Source organism: Lolium rigidum, chromosome 3 (assembly GCF_022539505.1).
Source record: "Lolium rigidum isolate FL_2022 chromosome 3, APGP_CSIRO_Lrig_0.1, whole genome shotgun sequence".
NCBI lineage: Eukaryota > Viridiplantae > Streptophyta > Magnoliopsida > Poales > Poaceae > Lolium > Lolium rigidum.
The window spans coordinates 154,608,764-154,633,046 of NC_061510.1; positions in this window are offsets into that span (position 1 = coordinate 154,608,764).

Here is a 24,283-nt window from a genome sequence, read left to right on the forward strand (position 1 = left end):
CACCTTTGTTGAATATCATGTGAGTTGCTATGCATGTTCGTCTTGTCCGAAGTAAGGGCGATTTTCATGATCAAATGGTTTGAGTACGCATATTGTTAGAGAAGAACATTGGGCCGCTAACTAAAGCCATGAATCATGGTGGAAGTTTCGAGTTTGGACACCAATCCTCAATCTCTTATGAGAATTTTAATCGTTGTTGAATGCTTATGCATTAAAGAGGAGTCCATTATCCGTTGTCTATGTTGTCCCGGTATGGATGTCTAAGTTGAGAATAACCCAAAGCGAGAAATCCAATGCGAGCTTTCTCCTTAGACCTTTGTACGAGGCGGCATAGAGGTACCCCTTTGTGACACTTGGTTGAAACATATGCTATGCAATGATAATCCATGTTAATCCAAGCTAATTAGGACAAGGTGCGAGCACTATTGGTATACTATGCATGAGGCTTGCAACTTATAGGATATCTTATACATAACACATATGCTTTATTACTACCGTTGAAAAAATTGTTTCTTGTTTTCAGAATGAAAAGCTCTAGCACAAAAATAGTAATCCATGCTTCCCTCTGCAAAGGGCCTATCTTTTACTTTATTGTTGAGTCAGTTACCTATTCTTTCTATCTCAGAAGCAAACACTTGTGTCAACTGTGTGCATTGATTCTTACATGTTTACTTATTTCACTTGTTATATTGCTTTATGTTAACAATTATCCATGAGATATACATGTTACAAGTTGAAAGCAATTGCTGAAACTTAATCATCCTTTGTGTTGCTTCAATATCTTTTACTTTGAATCTATTGCTTTATGAGTTAACTCTTATGCAAGTCTTATTGATGCTTGTCTTGAAAGTACTATTCATGAAAAGTCTTTGTTATATGGTTCAGTTGTTTACTCATTGTCTTTACCATTGCTTTGAATCGCTGCATTCATCTCATATGCTTTATAATAGTATTGATCAAGATTATGATAGCATGTCACTTAAGAAATTATCTTTGTTATCGTTTACCTACTCGAGGTCGATTAGGAACTAAGCTTGGGGATGCTTGATACGTCTCAAACGTATCTATAATTTCTTATGTTCCATGCTACTTTTATGATGATACTCACATGTTTTATACACATTATATGTAATTATTATGCGTTTTACGGAACTAACCTATTGACGAGATGCCGAAGGGCCAGTTGCTGTTTTCTGCTGTTTTTGGTTTCAGAAATCCTACAAAGGAAATATTCTCGGAATTGGACGAAATCAACGCCCAGGGGCCTATTTTTCCACGAAGCTTCCGGAAGACCGGAGGACTTACGAAGTGGGGCCACGAGGCGCCGCCACAACAGGGCGGCGCGGCCCGTGTGCTGGCCACACGGCCTCGGCGTGTGGGGCCCTCGTGTGGCCCCTCGACCTTCCCTTCCGCCTACATATAGTCTTCGTCGCGAAACCCCCAGATCGAGAGCCACGATACGGAAAACCTTCTAGACGCCGCCGCCGCCAATCCCATCTCGGGGGATTCGGAGATCGCCTCCGGCACCCTGCCGGAGAGGGAATCATCTCCGGAGGTCTCTTCATCGCCATGATCGCCTTCGGATCGATGTGTGAGTAGTTCACCCCTGGACTATGGGTCCATAGCAGTAGCTAGATGGTCGTCTTCTCCCCATTGTGCTATCATGTTAGATCTTGTGAGCTGCCTATCATGATCAAGATCATCTATTTGTAATCCTTCATGTTGTGTTTGTTGGGATCCGATGAATATTGAATACTATGTCAAGTTGATTATCAATCTATCATATATGTTATTTATGTTCTTGCATGCTCTCCGTTGCTAGTAGAGGCTCTGGCCAAGTTGATACTTGTGACTCCAAGAGGAGTATTTATGCTCGATAGTGGGTTCATGCCTCCATTAAATGCAGGACGGTGACAGAAAGTTCTAAGGTTGTGGATGTGCTGTTGCCACTAGGGATAAAACATCGATGCTTTGTCTAAGGATATTTGTGTTGATTACATTACGCACCATACTTAATGCAATTGTCTATTGTTTACAACTTAACGGACGTGTCGACTGCATCACCCCCTCCAGTATTAAGTTGTAAACAACAGACAATTGCATTAAGTATGGTGCGTAATGTAATCAACACAAATATCCTTAGACAAAGCATCGATGTTTTATCCCTAGTGGCAACAGCACATCCACAACCTTAGAACTTTCTGTCACTGTCCCATATTTAATGGAGGCATGAACCCACTATCGAGCATAAATACTCCCTCTTGGAGTCACAAGTATCAACTTGGCCAGAGCCTCTACTAGCAACGGAGAGCATGCAAGAACATAAATAACATATATGATAGATTGAGAATCAACTTGACATAGTATTCAATATTCATCGGATCCCAACAAACACAACATGAAGGATTACAAATAGATGATCTTGATCATGATAGGCAGCTCACAAGATCTAACATGATAGCACAATGAGGAGAAGACGACCATCTAGCTACTGCTATGGACCCATAGTCCAGGGGTGAACTACTCACACATCGATCCGGAGGCGATCATGGCGATGAAGAGACCTCCGGGAGATGATTCCCCTCTCCGGCAAGGTGCCGGAGGCGATCTCCTGAATCCCCCGAGATGGGATTGGCGGCGGCGTCTCTGGAAGGTTTTCCGTATCGTGGCTCTCGGTACTGGGGGTTTCGCGACAAAGACTATATATAGGCGGAAGGGCAGGTCAAGGGGCCACACGAGGGCCCCACACAACAGGCCGGCGCGGCCAAGGCCCAGGCCGCGCCGCCCTGGTGTCTGGCCACCTCGTGGCCCCACTTCGTCTCTCCCTCGGACTTCTGGAAGCTTCGTGCAAAAATAGGACCCTGGGCGTTGATTTCGTCCAATTCCGAGAATATTTCCTTACTAGGATTTCTGAAACCAAAAACAGCGTGAAAACAACAATCGGCTCTTCGGCATCTCGTCAATAGGTTAGTGCCGGAAAATGCATAATAATGACATATAATGTGTATAAAACATGTGAGTATCATCATAAAAGTAGCATGGAACATAAGAAATTATAGATACGTTTGGGACGTATCAAGCATCCCCAAGCTTAGTTCCTACTCGCCCTCAAGTAGGTAAACGATAACAAAGATAATTTCTGAAGTGACATGCTATCATAATCTTGATCATACTATTGTAAAGCATATGAGATGAATGCAGCGATTCGAAGCAATGATGAAGATAATGAGTAAACTAATGAATCATATAACAAAGACTTTTCATGAATAATACTTTCAAGACAAGCATCAATAAGACTTGCATAAGAGTTACTCATAAAGCAATAAGTTCAAAGTAAAAGCATTGAAGCAACACAAAGGAAGATAAAGTTTCAGCGGTTGCTTTCAACTTCAACATATTTATCTCATGGATAATTTTCAACACAAAGCAATATAACATGTGCAATAAGTAAACATGTAAGAATCAATGCACACAGTTGATACAAGTGTTTGCTTCTAAGATAGAAAGAATAGGCAAACTGACTCAACAATAAAGTAGAAGATAGTCCCTTCGCAGAGGGAAGCATTGATTACTATATTTGTGCTAGAGCTTTTCATTTTGAAAACAAGAAACAATTTTGTCAACGGTAGTAATAAAGCACATGAGTTATGTATAAGACATCTTATAAGTTGCAAGCCTCATGCATAGTATACTAATAGTGCTCGCACCTTGTCCTAACTAGCTTGGGTTAACACGGATTATCATTGCATAGCATATGTTTCAACCAAGTGTCACAAAGGGTACCTCTATGCCGCCTGTACAAAGGTCTAAGGAGAAAGCTCGCATTGGATTTCTCGCTTTTGATTATTCTCAACTTAGACATCCATACCGGGACAACATAGACAACAGATAATGGACTCCTCTTTAATGCATAAGCATTCAACAACAGATTAATATTCTCATAAGAGATTGAGGATTAGCTGTCCACACTGAAACTTCCACCATGAATCATGGCTTTAGTTAGCGGCCCAATGTTCTTCTCTAACGATATGCATACTCAAACCATTTGATTGTGAAAACCGCCCTTACTTTAGACAAGACGAACATGCATAGCAACTCACATGATATTCAACAAAGGTAAAAGAGTTGATGGCGTCCCCAGAAACATGGTTACCGCTCAACAAGCAACTTATTAAGAAATAAGACACATAAGTACATATTCTTCACCACGATAGTTTTTAAGCTATTTTGTCCCATGAGCTATATATTGCAAAGATAAAGAATAGAAATTTTAAAGGTAGCACTCAAGTAATTTACTTTGGAATGGCGGAGAAATACCATGTAGTAGGTAGGTATGGTGGACACAAATGGCATAGTTATTGGCTCAAGGATTTGGATGCACGAGAAAAATTCCTCTCAATACAAGGCTAGGCTAGCAAGGTTGTTTGAAGCAAACTCAAGTATAAAAGGTGCAGCAAAGCTCACATATGAAAATGTTGTAGCTATTATAAGACTTTACATTGTCTCCTTGTTGTTCAAACACCTCAACCAGAAAATATCTAGACTCTAGAGATCAATCATGCAAACCAAATTTTAACAAGCTCTCTGTAATTATTCATTAATGGGTACAAGGTACATGATGCAAGAGCTTAAACATGATCTATATGAGCACAACAATTGGCAAGTATCACATTATTCAAGACATTAAACCATTTACCACATGCGGCATTTTCCGTTTCCAACCATATAACAATGAATGAAGTAGTTCAAATTTCGCAATGAACATTAAAGATAAAGCTAAGAACATGTGTGTTCATACGAAACAACGGAGCGTGTCTTTCTCCCAAACAAAGAATGCTAGGATCCGAATTTATTCAAACAAAAACAAAAATAAAAACAAACAGACGCTCCAAGTAAAGCACATAAGATGTGACGGAATAAAAATATAGTTTCACTAGAGGAACCTGATAAGTTGTCGATGAAGAAGGGATGCCTTGGGCATGCCCAAGCTTAGACGCTTGAGTGTTCTTAAAATATGCAGGGATGAACCACGGGGGCATCCCCAAGCTTTGACTTTTCACTCTTCTTGATCATATTGTATCATCCTCCTCTCTTGACCCTTGAAAACTTCCTCCACACCAAACTCGAAACAAACTCATTAGAGGGTCAGTGCATAATTCATATATTCAGAGATGACATAATCATTCTTAACACTTCTGGACATTGCACAAAGCTACTGAAAGTTAATGGAACAAAGAAATCCATCTAACATAGCAAAACAGGCAATGCGAAATAAAAGGCAGAATCTGTCAAAACCGAACAGTTCGTAAAGACGAATTTTAAAGTGGCACCAGACTTGCTCAGATGAAAATGCCCAAATTGAATGAAAGTTGCGTACATATCTGAGGATCACGCACGTAAATTGGAAGATTTTTTGGATTTTTCTACAGGGACTACTGCCAAAATTCGTGACAGCAAGAAATCTGTTCCTGCGCAGTAATCCAAATCTAGTATTGGCTTTACTATCAAAGACTTTACTTGGCACAACAATGCAATAAAATAAAGATAAGGAGAGGTTGCTACAGTAGTAACAACTTCCAAGACTCAAATATAAAACAAAATTACTGTAGTAAAATAAACACATGGGTTATCTCCCAAGAAGTGCTTTTCTTTATAGCCATTAAGATGGGCTCAGTAGTTTTAATGATGCACTCCCAAGAAATAAGAGTTGAAGCAAAAGAGAGCATCAAAAGCAAGTTCAAAACTCATTTAAGTCTAACCCACTTCCTATGAAAAAGAATCTTGTAAATAAACAAGTCATGTAGGCATAATGCAACAAGCATAGAAAAGTAACACAAGCGCAATTTCAAGATTCTCAACATAAAGAGGGGAAACTTAATATTATTAAGATGCATACAACCATGTTTCCCTCTCTCATAATAACTTTCAGTGGCATCACGAACAAACTCAACAATATAACTATCACATAAAGCATTCTTATTCACATGCATAAAAGTATCATTACTCTCCACATAAGCATAATCAATTTTATTAATTGTAGTGGGAGCAAATTCAACAAGGTAGCTATCATTATCACCATAATCATCAAATATAGGAGGTATAGTATAATCATAAATAATTTTCTCCTCAATAGTAGGTGGATGATAGTCATCATTGTAATCATCATATATAGGAGGTAAAGTATCATCAAAGTAAATTTTCTCCTTCATGCTTGGGGGACTAAAAATATCATGCTCATCAAAACCAGCTTCCCCAAGCTTAAATTCTTCCATAGCATTAGCAACAATGGTGTTCAAAGCATTCATACTAATAACATTTGCATTATCATGCATATAAAGTTCCATAGGTTTTTTAATTTTCTCTTCAAACACATCATGTCCTAACTCAAGATAAATACTATAAAGATCTCTAATATTTTTGTTGTTTTCCATTAAGCCTAACTAGTGAAATCACACAACTTAGTGTTCTCAGGAGTATTCATTTTAACAGTAGTAAGTAAAGCAAACTAAATAAAGTAAATGCAAGTAACTAATATGTAGGCGGAAGGGCAGGTCAGGGGGCCACACGAGGGCCCCACACAACAGGCCGGCGCGGCCAAGGCCCAGGCCGCGCCGCCCTGGTGTCTGGCCACCTCGTGGCCCCACTTCGTCTCTCCCTCGGACTTCTGGAAGCTTCGTGCAAAAATAGGACCCCGGGCGGTGATTTCGTCCAATTCCGAGAATATTTCCTTACTAGGATTTCGAAACCAAAAACAGCAGAAAATAGCAAGCTGGCTCTTCGGCATCTCGTCAATAGGTTAGTGCCGGAAAATGCATAATAATGACATATAATGTGTATAAAACATGTGAGTATCATCATAAAAGTAGCATGGAACATAAGAAATTATAGATACGTTTGGGACGTATCAGTCTTCTATCTTAGGCAAGGGGTATTTGTTCTTGATGGTGACATCGTTCAACTTACGGTAATCCGTACATAAACGAGTGGCACCATGCTTCTTATCCACAAACAAAATGGGTGATCTCCAAGGCGACGCACTTGGTCGAATCAGACCTTTGTACAACATGTCATCCAGTTGCTTCTTCAGTTCCACTAACTCTGCTGGGTTCATACTATAGGGTCTCTGAGCTATGGGTCCTGTTCCAGGTATTAACTCAATGATAAACTCGATATCCCTATCTGGGGGCATACCGGGTAGATGATCAGGAAACACATCGGGGTATCTACAGACTACCCTGATCTGATCCAAGGTTGGCTTGGCTAAGCTCTGGTTGCAGGTGAACTTTCTAGGCAGCCTTTCAGACACGTGTTCTACTAACACTCCGGTGCTACTAGTCATGGTGATGGCCTTCTTGGCACAGTCAATCAATCCATGATGTTTCGACATCCAATCCATACCCAGTACTACTTCCAAACCTTTTGTTCCCAGAACAATCAAATTTGCATAAAAATCTATTTCATGTATTCTGATAGGCACATCCTTGCAAATTTTTCTAGATTTTGTAGTTGAACCAGGTATTTGAACTATCATAAGATGTTTCAAACTGATGGGTTGAATCTTACTAGTGCATGCAAAATCTTCAGTAACAAACGAATGTGATGCTCCAGAATCAAACAACACTCTTGCAGGTACTGAGTTAACAGAAAACATACCCAGCACGACATCTGGTGCTTCTTGGGCTTCTTCAGCATTCATGTGGAAGAGGCGGCCGCTGCGGTTGTTCGGGTTGCCTGGGGTGAACTTCCTTCCGGCTGAGACACGGCGTTGCTGCTGAGCAGGTGCAGCGGTATTGGGGGTGGTCTTGGCAAGCTTCTTGGGGCACTCATTGGAGTAGTGACCCACTATTCCACATTCATAACAAGTCACAGTTGACTTGTCCTTAGGGGTGATGGGGACATCATTGCTCCCAGTCCTTGGAGCGGTGTTGTTGTTTTTGTGGTTGCCAGGGGCTCTCATCGGGGCACGGTTGAAGTGGTTGTTGTTGTTGTGGATGTTGTTGTTGTTTCCTCCTGGCCTTGGGTGTCCTCCACTCCGATTGGGAAAGCTCGGACGTGACAGCGGCACATGGGGCTTGTTGTTTCTTGGGGCAAATCCTCCACTTGAGCTGGGGCGATACCTTGGGGTATTGCTGGGCCCACTCTGGTTCATCATGCGGCGCTTGCGGTTCTCATTTGCTTGATGTAGTTTCCCTTCCATTTAGATGGCAGAGTCCACAAGGGCTTCTAGGTCTGGGAACGGGATGTTCACCAGCACAGTCTGCATCTCATCATGTAGTCCGTTCAGGAATCTCTCCTTCTTCTTCTCGTTGGTGTCGGTTTCATCCGGGGCGTACCTTGATAGAGTGAGGAATCTGTCGCGGTATTCCACCACGGACATCCTGCCTTGTTTGAGTTCCCTGAACTCATCCCTCATCTTCTTGATTACGCCCGGGGGCACATGGTACTTGCTAAACTTGAGTTTGAAATCCTCCCAAGTCATCATCTGTCCCGCATTCATTGCGCGGGCACTTGTCCACCAGGCTCTGGTAGGTCCTGACAGGTAGTGGGTGGCGAACAGTACTTTCTGTAAGAACATGTCCATTACCCCATGTGTGGTTTTGGTAATTTATGACAATCCCTATGGACTAACGGTTGCATTGAGAATCGATCTTAGGTCAAGTCCATAGCTATGTGTTGGACTCAAGGTTGTAAGATGGAGAAGACGGAGTACAATGATGAAGATGGTGTCGAAGAGAGACAAAGACGGTGTTGAAGATGAAGAGAGAAGACGGCGTAGAAGATGAAGAGAGAAGACGGCGTTGAAGATGGATGAAAACGGTGGTGTGCGTACGAGATGGAAGAAGGCGGTGGCGTTTATGTTGAAGGAAGACGGTGGCATGTACAATCATGAAGAGTATGAAGACGGAGCTTGCCGACTCGAGAAGAACGTGCAAGGACTAGGTTTGTGCTCGATAGGATAGTGGGTCGTATCATCGGAGAGAGCTCAAACCTTGCATGCATTGCATCGTGTTCTTGGTTCTTCTTGGTTCTTATGCATGAAACGGATTTCGGTTGCATCGCATGTTGCATATGCGAGAGTGATGATTTTCCCGATATACCGTATTGAGAGGTTACACCTCTATGACCATGATAAAATCTTCACTCACTCATTTGCATGATTTCACCTTGCAAAGATGTAGCTCTTGTCGCTCTCGTTCCAACAAAATTGGTTTCATGTCATTCCGAGTTTCCTAGCTCAAGATATGATTTTTAGAGTGCATCATATTTGAAAAAAGAAAAAGAAAAAGCGTTTTGGGCCGGGCGGTACTACCGCTGGCGATACCGGCCCAAGTACCGCCCGAGCGGTTTTTGCTTACTGGACACACAGCGGTACCAGGCCGGTAGTACCGTAACTCAGTTACGGTACCAGGCCGGTACCGGGCCCGGTACTACCGCTGGCCCATCTTCCTTTTTCTTTTTCCCCTCCACCTGCTCAGCCCACCTCGCCAGCCCAGCTACCACGCTCGCTGCCGTCGCTAGCCGCCGCCGCAGCCCAACTCGCCGCACGCGCTCGCCAGCTGCTCGCCCGCTCGCTTGGCCGCAGCACGCGCCCGCTCCCGCGTCGCCAGGCCGCTCGCCTCGATACTCCCGAGCGGGAGACGCGGCATTGACTCGCGCGCGTGTACGGCCTCCCCGCTCGCTACGCCTCCACGCTGCCAGGCACTACTGCTATGCTCCCCGGGCGCCACACGCTGCTGTTGCGCGCGCCCCCATCTGCTCTGCATGCTGCTCGCTCTGCCCTATCACCGCATGCGCTGCTATTTCCCTCTCTCTCTGCAGATTTACTAGTTTCTCAGCACAAGCGGTAGTACCGCCCCGAGCAGCGGTACTACCGGTTTGGCCCGATTTAGATCTGTTTTCTACACAGTTCGCACGCAAGCGGTAGTACCGCTTCGACAAGCGGTAGTACCGCTTTGGGCGCGCATCTGACCGTTTTCTCAGCCCCAACAGCTATATTTTGCAGCCCCTATTTATACCTCTCTTCCACCTCCGACCAAACTAACCCTGCACCTCCACTCTCTCTCTCCTCCATTGTTGACCTTGGGTTCTTTCTTCCTCCTCTTGATCCCCCCACTATTTGTTGCATATTTTTGGGGGAAAGGAGAGAGGAGATCTAGATCTAGAGCTTCACTAATTGAATCCTCCTCTAAGTGAGAGGATCTTGCTAGATCTAGATCTTGGAGTTTCTTGGTGTTTCTCCTCACTTTGTTCTTCCTCCCTTATTCCCCAATAGTTTCTTCTAGCTTTGTTGGAATTTGGGAGAGAAGAACTTGGGCATCCTAGTGGTGTTCTTAGCCATTGCATTAGGTGCATCGGTTGTCCTCTCTCCGGGGTTTCGATGTCGTAGGGTGTGTGTGTTCCTCCTTAGTGGTGTTCTTGCCTTAGTGGCCATCTTGCCTCTTGTGGCGCATCGCATCCTTGGTGGAGTTGGTTTCCTTGGTGGAGTGTGTTAGCCTCTTGTGGCGCATCGCATCCTTGGTGGAGTTGGTTTCTGATGGCGTGTATTTCACACGTTCGTTGGGCAACCCCAAGAGGAAGGTATGATGCGCACAGCAGCAAGTTTTCCCTCAGAAAGAAACCAAGGTTTATCGAACCGGGAGGAGCCAAGAAGCACGTTGAAGGTTGATGGCGGCGGGATGTAGTGCGGCGCAACACCAGGGATTCCGGCGCCAACGTGGAAACTGCACAACACAACCAAAGTACTTTGCCCCAACGAAACAGTGAGGTTGTCAATCTCACCGGCTTGCTGTAACAAAGGATTAGATGAATAGTGTGGATGATGATTGTTTGCGAGAAAACGAGTAGAACAAGTATTGCAGTAGATTGTATTCAATGTAAAAGAATGGACCGGGGTCCACAGTTCACTAGAGGTGTCTCTCCCATAAGATAAAAGCATGTTGGGTGAACAAATTACAGTCGGGCAATTGACAAACAGAGAGAGCATAACAATGCACATACATGTCATGATAAGTATAGTGAGATTTAATTGGGCATTACGACAAAGTACATAGACCGCCATCCAACTGCATCTATGCCTAAAAAGTCCACCTTCAGGTTATCGTCCGAACCCCTTCCGGTATTAAGTTGCAAAGCAACAGACAATTGCATTAAGTATGGTGCGTAATGTAATCAATAACTACATCCTCGGACATAGCATCAATGTTTTATCCCTGGTGGCAACGAGCACAACACAACCTTAGAACTTTACATCACTTGTCCCGGTGTCAATGCAGGCATGAACCCACTATCGAGCATAAATACTCCCTCTTGGAGTTACTAGCATCAACTTGGCCAGAGCCTCTACTAATAACGGAGAGCATGCAAGATCATAAACAACACATATGCAATAACTTGATAATTAACATAACATGGTATTCTCTATCCATCGGATCCCGACAAACACAACATAGAGTATTACGAGATAGATGACCTTGATCATGTTAGGCAGCTCACAAGATCCAACAATGAAGCACAATGAGGAGAAGACAACCATCTAGCTACTGCTATGGACCCATAGTCCAGGGGTGAACTACTCACTCATCACTCCGGAGGCGACCATGGCGGTGTAGAGTCCTCCGGGAGATGAATCCCCTCTCCGGCAGGGTGCCGGAGGAGATCTCCGGAATCCCCCGAGATGGGATCGGCGGCGGCGGCGTCTCGGTAAGGTTTTCCGTATCGTGGTTTTTCGCCTCGGGGTTTCGCGACGGAGGCTTTAAGTAGGCGGAAGGGCGGAGTCGGGGGCCGACGAGGGGCCCACACCACAGGGCGGCGCGGGCCCCCTTGGCCGCGCCGCCATGTGGTTTGGCCACCTCGTGGCCCCACTTCGTATGCTCTTCGGTCTTCCGGAAGGTTCGTGGCGAAATAGGCCCCCGGGTCTTCGTTTCGTCCAATTCCGAGAATATTCTGTTACTAGGATTTCGAAACCAAAAACAGCAGAAAACAAGCAATCGGCACTTCGGCATCTTGTTAATAGGTTAGTTCCGGAAAATGCACGAATATGACATAAAGTGTGCATAAAACATGTAGGTATCATCAATAATATGGCATAGAACATAAGAAATTATCGATACGTCGGAGACGTATCAAGCATCCCCAAGCTTAGTTCTGCTCGTCCCGAGCAGGTAAAACGATAACAAAGATAATTTCTGAAGTGACATGTCATCATAACCTTGATCATACTATTTGTAAACATATGTAGTGGATGCAGCGATCAAAACAATGGTAATGACATGAGTAAACAAGTGAATCATAAAGCAAAGACTTTTCATGAATAGTACTTCAAGCTAGACAAGTATTAATAAGTCTTGCATAAGAGTTAACTCATAAAGCAATAAATCAAAGTAAAGGTATTGAAGCAACACAAAGGAAGATTAAGTTTCAGCGGTTGCTTTCAACTTGTAACATGTATATCTCATGGATAATTGTCAACATAGAGTAATATAACAAGTACAATATGCAAGTATGTAGGAATCAATGCACAGTTCACACAAGTGTTTGCTTCTTGAGGTGGAGAGAGATAGGTGAACTGACTCAACATAAAAGTAAAAGAATGGTCCTTGAAAGAGGAAAGCATCGATTGCTATATTTGTGCTAGAGCTTTTATTTTAAAAACATGAAACAATTTTGTCAACGGTAGTAATAAAGCATATGAGTTATGAAAGTTATATCTTACAAGTTGCAAGTCTCATGCATAGTATACTAATAGTGCCCGCACCTTGTCCTAATTAGCTTGGACTACCGGATCTTTGCAATGCACATGTTTTAACCAAGTGTCACAATGGGGTACCTCCATGCCGCCCGTACAAAGGTCTAAGGAGAAAGCTCGCATTTTGGATTTCTCGCTTTTGATTATTCTCAACTTAGACATCCATACCGGGACAACATGGACAACGAGATAATGGACTCCTCTTTAATGCATAAGCATGTGACAACAATTATTATTCTCATATGAGATTGAGGATATATGTCCAAAACTGAAACTTCCACCATGATTCATGGCTTTAGTTAGCGGCCCAATGTTCTTCTCTAACAATATGCATGCTCCAACCATGAAGGTGGTAGATCTCTCTTACTTCGGACAAGACGGACATGCATAGCAACTCACATGATATTCAACAAAGAATAGTTGATGGCGTCCCCGAAGCATGGTTATCGCACAACAAGCAACTTAATAAGAGATAAAGTGCATAAGTACATATTCAATACCACAATAGTTTTTAAGCTATTTGTCCCATGAGCTATATATTGCAAAGGTGAATGATGGAATTTTAAAGGTAGCACTCAAGCAATTTACTTTGGAATGGCGGATAAATACCATGTAGTAGGTAGGTATGGTGGACACAAATGGCATAGTGGTTGGCTCAAGTATTTTGGATGCATGAGAAGTATTCCCTCTCGATACAAGGTTTAGGCTAGCAAGGTTATTTGAAACAAACACAAGGATGAACTGATACAGCAAAACTCACATAAAATACATATTGTAAACATTATAAGACTCCATACCGTCTTCCTTGTTGTTCAAAACTCAATACTAGATGTTATCTAGACTCTAGAGAAACCAGATATGCAAACCAAATTAGCAAGCTCTAAGTGTTTCTTCATTAATGGGTGCAAATTATATGATGCAAGAGCTTAAACATGAGCACAACAATTGCCAAGTATCAAATTATCCAAGACATTTTAGAATTACTACATGTAGCATTTTCCAATTCCAACCATATAACAATTTAACGAAGAAGAAACTTCGCCATGAATACTATGAGTAGAGCCTAAGGACATATTTGTCCATATGCTACAGCGGAGCGTGTCTCTCTCCCATAAAGTGAATGCTAGGATCCATTTTATTCAAACAAAACAAAAACAAAAACAAACGGACGCTCCAAGCAAAGTACATAAGATGTGACGGAATAAAAATATAGTTCGGGGGAGGAACTCGATAATGTTGTCGATGAAGAAGGGGATGCCTTGGGCATCCCCAAGCTTAGACGCTTGAGTCTTCTTAAAATATGCAGGGGTGAACCACCGGGGCATCCCCAAGCTTAGAGCTTTCACTCTCCTTGATCATATTGCATCATACTCCTCTCTTGATCCTTGAAAACTTCCTCCACACCAAACTCGAAACAACTCATTAGAGGGTTAGTGCATAATAAAAATTCACATGTTCAGAGGTGACACAATCATTTTTAACACTTCTGGACATTGCATAAATCTACTGGATATTAATGGATCAAAGAAATTCATCCAACATAGCAAAAGAGGCAATGCGAAATAAAAGACAGAATCTGTCAAAACAGAACAGTCCGTAAAGATGGATTTTATTAGGCCACCAGACTTGCTCAAATGAAAATGCTCAAATTGAATGAAAGTTGCGTACATATCTGAGGATCATGCACGTAAATTGGCTTAATTTTATGAGCTTTCTACAGGGAGGTAGACCCAGATTCGTGACAGCAAAGAAATCTGGAACTGCGCAGTAATCCAAATCTAGTACTTACTTTACTATCAAAGACTTTACTTGGCACAACAAAACTCAAAACTAAGATAAGGAGAGGTTGCTACAGTAGTAAACAACTTCCAAGACACAAATATAAAACAAAAATACTGGAGTAAAAACATGGGTTGTCTCCCATAAGCGCTTTTCTTTAACGCCTTTCAGCTAGGCGCAGAAAGTGTAACTCAAGTAACATCAAGAGATGAAGCATCAACATCATAATTTGTTCTAATAATAGAATCATAAGGTACCTTCATTCTCTTTCTAGGGAAGTGTTCCATACCTTTCTTGAGAGGAAATTGATATTTAATATTACCTTCCTTCATATCAATAGTAGCACCAACGGTTCGAAGAAAAGGTCTTCCCAATATAATGGGGCAAGATGCATTGCATTCAATATCCAAGACAACAAAATCAACGGGGACAAGGTTATTGTTAACCATAATATGAACATTATCAACTCTCCCCAAAGGTTTCTTTTTAGCATTATCGGCGAGGTTAACATCCGGATAACGAGTTTTTCAATGGTGGCAAGTCAAGCATATCATAGACTTTTTTAGGCATAACAGAAATACTTGCACCAAGATCACATAAAGCATTACAATCAAAATCTTTGACTCTCATTTTAATGATGGGCTCCCAACCATCCTCTAGCTTTCTAGGAATAGAAGTTTCAAGTTTTAGTTTCTCTTCTCTAGCTTTTATGAGAGCATTTGTAATATATTTTGTGAAAGCCAAGTTTATAGCACTAGCATTAGGACTTTTAGCAAGTTTTTGTAATAATTTTATAACTTCAGAGATGTGGCAATCATCAAAATCTAAATCATTACAATCTAAAGCAATGGGATTATCATCCCCAAGGTTGGAAACAATTTCAGCAGTTTTATCACAAGCAGTTTCAGCAGTTTTAGCAGTTTCGGGTAATTTTGCGCGCTTTGCACTAGGAGTAGAAGCATTGCCAACACCAATTATTTTACCATTGATAGTAGGAGGTGCAGCAACATGTGAATCATTAGCATTGCTAGTGGTGGTAATAGTCCAAACTTTAGCTACATTTTCTTCTTTAGCTAGTTTTTCATTTTCTTCTCTATCCCACCTAGCACGCGAGTTCAGCCATTAATCTTATATTCTCATTAATTCTAACTTGGATGGCATTTGCTGTAGTAACAATTTTATTTTCAATATCCCTATTAGGCATAACTTTCGATTTCAAAAGATCAACATCAGAGGCAAGACTATCAACTCTAGAAGCAAGAATATCAATTTTATTGAGCTTTTCCTCAACAGATTTGTTAAAAGCAGTTTGTGTACTAATAAATTCTTTAAGCATGGCTTCAAGTACAGGGGTGTATTCCTATTATTGTTGTAAGAATTCCCATAAGAATTAGCATAACCGTTACCATTATTATAAGGATATGGCCTATAGTTATTACTAGAATTGTTCCGATAAGCATTGTTGTTGAAATTATTATTTTTAATGAAGTTTACATCAACATGTTCTTCTTGAGCAACCAATGAAGCTAATGGAACATTATTAGGATCAACATTAGTCCTATCATTCGCAAGCATAGACATAATAGCATCAACCTTATCATTCAAGGAAGAGGATTCTTCAACAGAATTTACCTTCTTACCTTGTGGAGCTCTTTCCGTGTGCCATTCAGAGTAATTAACCATCATATTATCAAGAAGCTTTGTTGCTTCACCAAGAGTGATGGACATAAAGGTACCTCCTGTAACACCCCAACTTTTGCAAACATGTTTAATTACCCAAAGTGCAAAAATTAGGGGGAACAAAAACTTTTTCTATAGACTAAATTGGATGAATTGCCTTGATCTGCTTGTCTTACTAAATTGTTTTGATCTGTTGGTAGTTGTATCGTCTTGTTCTATTTGTTAAGTTTTGTCTTGAGCTACCTCAAAGAACAACACCTCTAGTGGTAAAATTATCCTTGAATTCAAAACGTGGGATCATCTACCCCTTAATACATCCTTCTCTCTTACCCTAGTCAAAAACCCTAAGGCATCATAAATTTGGCTGAGTCCCAAAATCTGTTTAAAGTTCCATTTTGGAACCCCTGGATTAAGCTACCCCTTGGCATCCAAGGCAATGCACCTAGCCCTAGACCTACCTTGTCATTAGCACTTCCCAATCATGTCTTTGCCTTGAACCAAATCACTCTCTTACCGACTTGTCCTTGTTGGTTTTGAGGCCAAATCAACAATCTGTTTTGGCAGGCTTAAAATGTTCCAACTTTGGCAATTGTTTCTCTAAGCACCCTCAACTGTTATTGGTGACCTTAAAGCATGGATATCATCTATGCAACATCCTCTACAACTTCCACGTCTTGCATGTCCCATGCAACCCTTACAATTCTTATTCTCACATGATCTTCTCCCCTATCCACTATTTCAGCACTAGATCTCTTGCTCCTCTCTTATCCTTTGTTTATCTTTATTCCAAGTTTAACCAAGAGTGGAATGCTGGGTACATCATGTAGTCACCCTCTACCCTTGATATCCCTTCTCCCAAAATATTTTACTTGCCAAAACCCCTATTTAAAGATTCTTCTCTAATTTTCACTACAAACCTAATCCTAGTTTTATAAAAGCTTTTCAAATTCTTTTGAATTAGGAAAGGTAGGTAGTGTTCTACTTCCTACCTCTCTCACCCCAAATTTATTTCAATAAAATTGTTCTCTTTGATTCTTATTCCTTTTTCAATTAAAATACATGGGTATGGTACATGTGCCATCCTTGCCTTTTTATAACATTTGGGAAAAATCTATTTTGCATTGTTATGCAAGTAGACCTACTTTTTTTTTATATCAATTTGTCTCTTTCAAAAATCAATGCAAACCCCTTTCAAAATTTGATCAACTCTCTTATTAATAAGGACCCTTCCTTTTTATTTTAAAAGATTAAATAAAAACTTTATTTCTTCAACCACCTCTCACTCGTATATTGTTCCCCATCATCACCTTGACCTCATGAGTTGATAATTTGTGTTATCCTCTTTACCCTTGGCATATTAGGGCCACCTTCCTCACCATCTCTTTTAACCTTGCTAGACCATCTTTTAAACCACCATCAACACCCTATCTTGGAAGACTTGGGTGGTCACTTGGCCTCACATTGGATCTAGTTTTGTTTAGCAACAAAATAGGACGGCCATGCCAACCATGGCACTATCCGAGTACCCTGCCTTCCTTCTCTCTTGCTCAATCATGTGACACCACTCATATTTGCGCTATTTCTCATCCATCTCGGGTTTTGCCAACTCTAGGGGTACAGTACCCCCTCTTATTTTTTTTCCCTCTCTCTTTTCTTTTTTTGGCCGGGCCTTGGTGCATGGCCACCGGCACCACCCCTCTCTCTGGGCCTCCTCCTGGCCGCACCCCTCCCTCCACCATTGGGCCCTTTTTACCCATCCCTCTCTCCCTTCTGGCCCAAGACCACTCCCCTCACCAGCCCACCCCAAAAACTCCCCAGCCCAGGCGACAGAGAGGAGATCCCTCTCGGGATCGTGCGTGCGACGACCGTATGGTCTCCCCTCGATCGAGGCCGCGCTTCGTTTCTTCCCCCGACGCCTCGCTTCACTCCCTCGCCTCCTCGTATCCCTCCCTGACACCTCGAGACCCCGCGCGCCCCCTCGACTCCCTCCCGCTCGCTGCCGCTGTCCCCCTCGCTGGATTGGCTGACGCCACCGTCTGTCTCCCGCCCCTGCCCTCCTCCGCCTATATAAAGGCCCCGCTCCACCACTCCACCCTTCACACCACTCCCCCTCACCCTCCCAGAGAACACCCAGAGGGCGCCGAGGCGCTCCTCTGGCCACCACTTCCCGCCAAACCTCGCCTGCCGTGATCGTCGCCGGAGAAGACGACGGTTGCCGGGTCGACGGCACGCTGCCGCCCTCTCTCTTCCACCCAGCACCACCCTGCCATCCTCTACGCCACCCTAACACCTTTCTCGCCGTGCCAGGACAACCGGAGCGCGCCGCCACAAGACCTGTTGTCGGAGGCCGGGAAGAGGGAGGAGCAGCCGGAGCCGTTGGAGACGCCATCGGGCCACCCCAGGACGAAGCTGCGACGCCTCCACCTCGCCCTACTACCGCCGTCGACGAACAACCGCCCGCCGGTGAGTCCCGACGCCCTCCCCGGTCTTCTCTGTCCCGGCCGGCCGCCCTGGTCGTGCTTCGCGAGCCATGGCTGAAACGATGGCCATGGGCCATCGGATCGCCATCGGTCGGCTGCATGGGCCATGCACCTAGCAGGGCCATGCATGGCCTTGGCCCACCACGGGCCCCCCCTTTTTCCCTTTTTATTTTTCTTCCTTTTTCTTCCCTGCCCGCATGGCATTTCCCCTGGGCCGGCCCATCTCTCTCACAGCGCGGCCCAGTTCCCTTCCCACCCTTTTTCCGATTTGAATTCCGTTTAAATTTCCTGTTTTACACATGTGCACCATTCTGCTAATAACCCGAGTTTTATAAGTCCAAAAGTAATGAAACCAGTTGTGTTAGAAAGATAATTTCCAGACCTTTCACATGCCACCGGTCCCGTATTTTTAGGATTTTTCTGTGAATTATGGTAGAATAAATATGTTGCTTGTATTCTGCGCACTCCATTTTTGATATAAAATCATAGATTTAATATTTTTGAATAATTCCACTTGTGTTGTTCTTGCATTGTTGATATTCATCTAGGAAAAATATTTTTAATCTCTGTTCATGCATACTTGTTACTGTTAGTAATGTGTATGTGTGACATGGGTTATTGAAGCAAAACCTTTTTGGTTTATTTGAAAACTTTAACCACCTCTTTGCATTAAAATTGGTCAACCAATGTTTTATTCTTGCAAAACAAAACCTCTGTAACTTAACCTTAGTTCTATTGTTTGGCTTAAGTTTTCAAATGGTGAGGAATATTGTTTACTTCCTTTTTATTGGTAGTGTTTTGTAAACAAAATAAAATAAGAAGGATGATTTGTGCTTTTCCAAAAATGTTTGCAAATAAACTATAAATATTTGTGATGCAAAACTAATGCACTTGTCCTCTTTCTAATGTTATCTACCAGGGGATACTTAGTTTATGCCATGGTGATAACCGGAGAGCAATTGCTAAGTATGATGCTCTCATACCTTTACTAGGTAAATAAAATGGGTTTTCTTTTAGATGCTTTGTAGTATCTATAAGTCCGTAATAGGTTAGCCTTAGTGGAGTGGTTAGTTTTTTATTGATGCTTGTTGTTTTGATTGGTGCAATGTGATTGATTGTGTTCGTTTTATATTTTTTCGACGATAGATGCGAACAATTCCGGAGAAGGAGAAGAAGTGGTTCGGACGAGGATTTTATTTATATTGTTGAGTTTATTATTTTGATGAAGTTGAAGAAGTCCAGGGACAAACAAGCCAAGGCAAGCCATCTCTTGATCTCTGAGTATTGAATCACATGTTGTGGTTACTTTGTTATTATTATTGTCTCTCGATCTATCTTGTGTGATTTCTACTTTTGTTGTTGGAGCATGCTTACCGTGAGCATGTTTACTCTCTTTGGCACCTCGCCGACAAACCCCTTTTCGTAAATGGTGGTTGTCAACACCATGATCTTGGTGTACCCTCTAAATGTGATGGGTATGCCCACTTATCTTGTGTGTGTCGACCTCTTGACACCCTTCTTGAACCCCTTGTTGATGTTCTGCATACTTACTCTCGAGTATGTTGAACCCCTTGTTGAACTTATGCATACACACCCTGAGCATGTATGCCCCCTTGACCATCTATATTATCATCTTCTTAGCGGTATGATGATTAACATCATGACCCTTGTTGAATCATCCTACTTATGTTGTCCCTATGCATGCTTATTCTAAGTATGTATGCTCTCCTTGACACCTCAATTATCATCTCCTTAGTGGTATGATGGCTAGCATCGTGCCATCAATGTATCTTAGCTCTTACATAAAACTTTAGGTTGGGAACCCCTCAAGGTTTACCTTGTTGTAAATGTTTATGAAAACCTTGGGTGAGATAACCTTACCCAAGTGTATGGTTTATGAAGGAAAAAAGGATCTTATCAAAGATGTTTGAGAAAAGGAATGTGTGTGTGACTTGGGTTTTGAGAAAAACGACACATGGTTCTTTGTATTCGCCGGAACAATTACACAGCGCAACCATAGCTACTCCAACGTGGGCACGGGGCTTAACTTGACGTTTGTTCTTCTTAGCATGAGGCACCGCACAACTATACAAGGGTACGGTTACCCCCGAGTCCGGGTTGTCGAGGTTGGGACAATAGTATAACGGGAGGCCTTCGGAGCTGACCCGTCCGGAAGACACTATGGGTCTCCTGGCTTGGCGGTGGAGCCACGCTCTAGAGGAGGTGAGCTGCCACGGTGCCGGGGAGGTACATACTCCATAGGGTAGGACCTCGTGTTAAGTCGAATGGGCGAAAGGTTATATCCGGGTATCCGTCGTGGCATATGTCGTTATGCGGGGATGATGCCCACACGATAGGTATCCGGATAGTTGTGGTGAAAGTGTGCAAACTCTGCAGAGTCAAAACTATTCGAATAGCCGCGTCCGCGGTCATGGACGGTTGGGATGGCCGTTACAGAGTTGTGTCGAGTTTTGGTTTTGAAAATGATTTCCAAAGGAAATGTGTGTTGGAAGTACCGGAAGGGTACGGGAAAGATGTTGTGCCGACCATATGGAGATGGTCGAGGTAAATGAAACAAAAGCGGGTGACCCTTCCTAGTGTTTCATGTAGAGGAACTCTGCTTTAACAAAGATATAGAGATGTCATAGGACTTTCTTAGTGTCCCCTTCAACTGTGATGTGGGATGCTATATCCACAAGAGAAACTGATTCTCTTTCACGTGCTATTTCCACCAGAGAAACTATTCTTCCTCTCTTGTCTTCTTTAGTTAGAATTGTTATCACCTTCTTGATGGTTTGCGAGTACAATTCAAATGTACTCACGGCTTTGTCCCTGGCTATTTACTTGGCCAGACCTGGAGGATTTCGACAGATGAAGAAGGAGTTGACGACGTCTATGCGAGCTAGGAACGTCTTCCCAGTCAGTTGCCTGTAGGGTTAAGGCAGATGACTTGGGCTCTACGCTGCTGAAGTGATTCTGCTACTCTGATGATTAGATTAGGCCCTTTGAGGCTAACTTGTAAAGATGGGTCATGTGACCTTATTGTAGTTTTCTTATTTCGTTTTGTAAAGGATGATGTAATTTGATATCAGTTCGGTTATGTGTTCACGGCACACTGATCATGGGAACGTGAACTGTATACATAACAGGGTATTTCGGACAACTAGTCCGGGGTCCCCACACCTCCAGCAGCTGAATCCAATAAATTCCGCGAAGAAAAATTTAGTCCTGCATAGAAGGTTTGGATGATCATCCAAGTAGTCAGTCCATGGGTTGGGCAATTTTTAACCAGAGATTTCATTCTTTCCCAAGCTTGAGCAACATGTTCATTATCCAATTGTTTAAAATTCATTATGCTACTCCTCAAAGATATAATTTTAGCAGGGGATAATATCTACCAATAAAAGCATCCTTGCATTTAGTCCATGAATCAATACTATTCTTAGGCGAGAGATAGCAACCAATCTTTAGCTCTTCCTCTTAATGAGAAAGGAAACAATTTTAATTTTATAATGTCACCATCTACATCTTTATACTTTTGCATTTCACATAGTTCAACAAAATTATTGAGATGGGCAGCAGCATCATCGGAACTAACACCGGAAAATTGCTCTCGCATAACAAGATTAAGTAAAGCGAGGTTTAATTTCAAAGAATTCTGCTGTAGTAGCGAGGTGGAGCAATAGGTGTGCATAAGAAATCATTATTATTTGTGCTAGTGAAGTCACACAACTTAGTATTTTCAGGGTTGGCCATTTTAGCAGTAGTAAATAAAAAAAACTAGATAAAGTAAATGCAAGTAAACTAATTTTTTTGTGTTTTTGATATAGCAAACAAGATAGTAAATAAAGTAAAGCTAGCAACTAATTTTTTTGTGTTTTGATATAAGTGCAGCAACAAAGTAGTAAATAAAATAAAGCAAGACAAAAACAAAGTAAAGAGATTGAGAAGTGGAGACTCCCCTTGCAGCGTGTCTTGATCTCCCCGGCAACGGCGCCGGAAAAAGAGCTTGATGGCGTGTATTTCACACGTTCGTTGGGCAACCCCAAGAGGAAGGTATGATGCGCACAGCAGCAAGTTTTCCCTGAGAAAGAAACCAAGGTTTATCGAACTAGGAGGAGCCAAGAAGCACGTTGAAGGTTGATGGCGCCGGGATGTAGTGCGGCGCAACACCGAGGATTCCGGCGCCAACGTGGAACCTGCACAACACAACCAAAGTACTTTGCCCCAACGAAACAGTGAGGTTGTCAATCTCACCGGCTTGCTGTAACAAAGGATTAACCGAATTGTGTGGAAGATGATTGTTTGCAGAGAAAACAGTAAAACAAGTATTGCAGCAGATTTGTATTTATGTATTAAAAGAATGGACCGGGGTCCACAGTTCACTAGAGGTGTCTCTCCCATAAGATAAAAGCATGTTGGGTGAACAAATTACAGTCGGGCAATTGACAAATAGAGAGAGCATAACAATGCACATACATGTCATGATAAGTATAGTGAGATTTAATTGGGCATTACGACAAAGTACATAGACCGCCATCCAAGCTGCATCTATGCCTAAAAAGTCCACCTTCAGGTTATCGTCCGAACCCCTTCCGGTATTAAGTTGCAAAGCAACGAGACAATTGCATTAAGTATGGTGCGTAATGTAATCAATAACTACATCCTCGGACATAGCATCAATGTTTTATCCCTAGTGGCAACGGCACAACACAACCTTAGAACTTTACGTCACTATCCCGGGTGTCAATGCGGGCATGAACCCACTATCGAGCATAAATACTCCCTCTTGGAGTTACTAGCATCAACTTGGCCAGAGCCTCTACTAATAACGGAGAGCATGCAAGATCATAAACAACACATATGCAATAACTTGATAATTAACATAACATGGTATTCTCTATCCATCGGATCCCGACAAACACAACATAGAGTATTACGGATAGATGACCTTGATCATGTTAGGCAGCTCACAAGATCCAACAATGAAGCACAATGAGGAGAAGACAACCATCTAGCTACTGCTATGGACCCATAGTCCAGGGGTGAACTACTCACTCATCACTCCGGAGGCGACCATGGCGGTGTAGAGTCCTCCGGGAGATGAATCCCCTCTCCGGCGGGGTGCCGGAGGAGATCTCCGAGAATCCCCGAGATGGGATCGGCGGCGGCGGCGTCTCGGTAAGGTTTTCCGTATCGTGGTTTTTCGCCTCGGGGGTTTCGCGACGGAGGCTTTAAGTAGGCGGAAGGGCAGAGTCGGGGGCGACGAGGGGCCCACACCACGGGCGGCGCGGGCCCCCTTGGCCGCGCCTCCATGTGGTTTGGCCACCTCGTGGCCCCACTTCGTATGCTCTTCGGTCTTCCGGAAGGTTCGTGGCGAAATAGGCCCCTGGGTCTTCGTTTCGTCCAATTCCGAGAATATTTTGTTACTAGGATTTCGAAACCAAAAGCAGCAAGACAACGACAGCGGCACTTCGGCATCTTGTTAATAGGTTAGTTCCAGAAAATGCACGAATATGACATAAAGTGTGCATAAAACATGTAGGTATCATCAATAATATGGCATAGAACATAAGAAATTATCGATACATCGGAGACG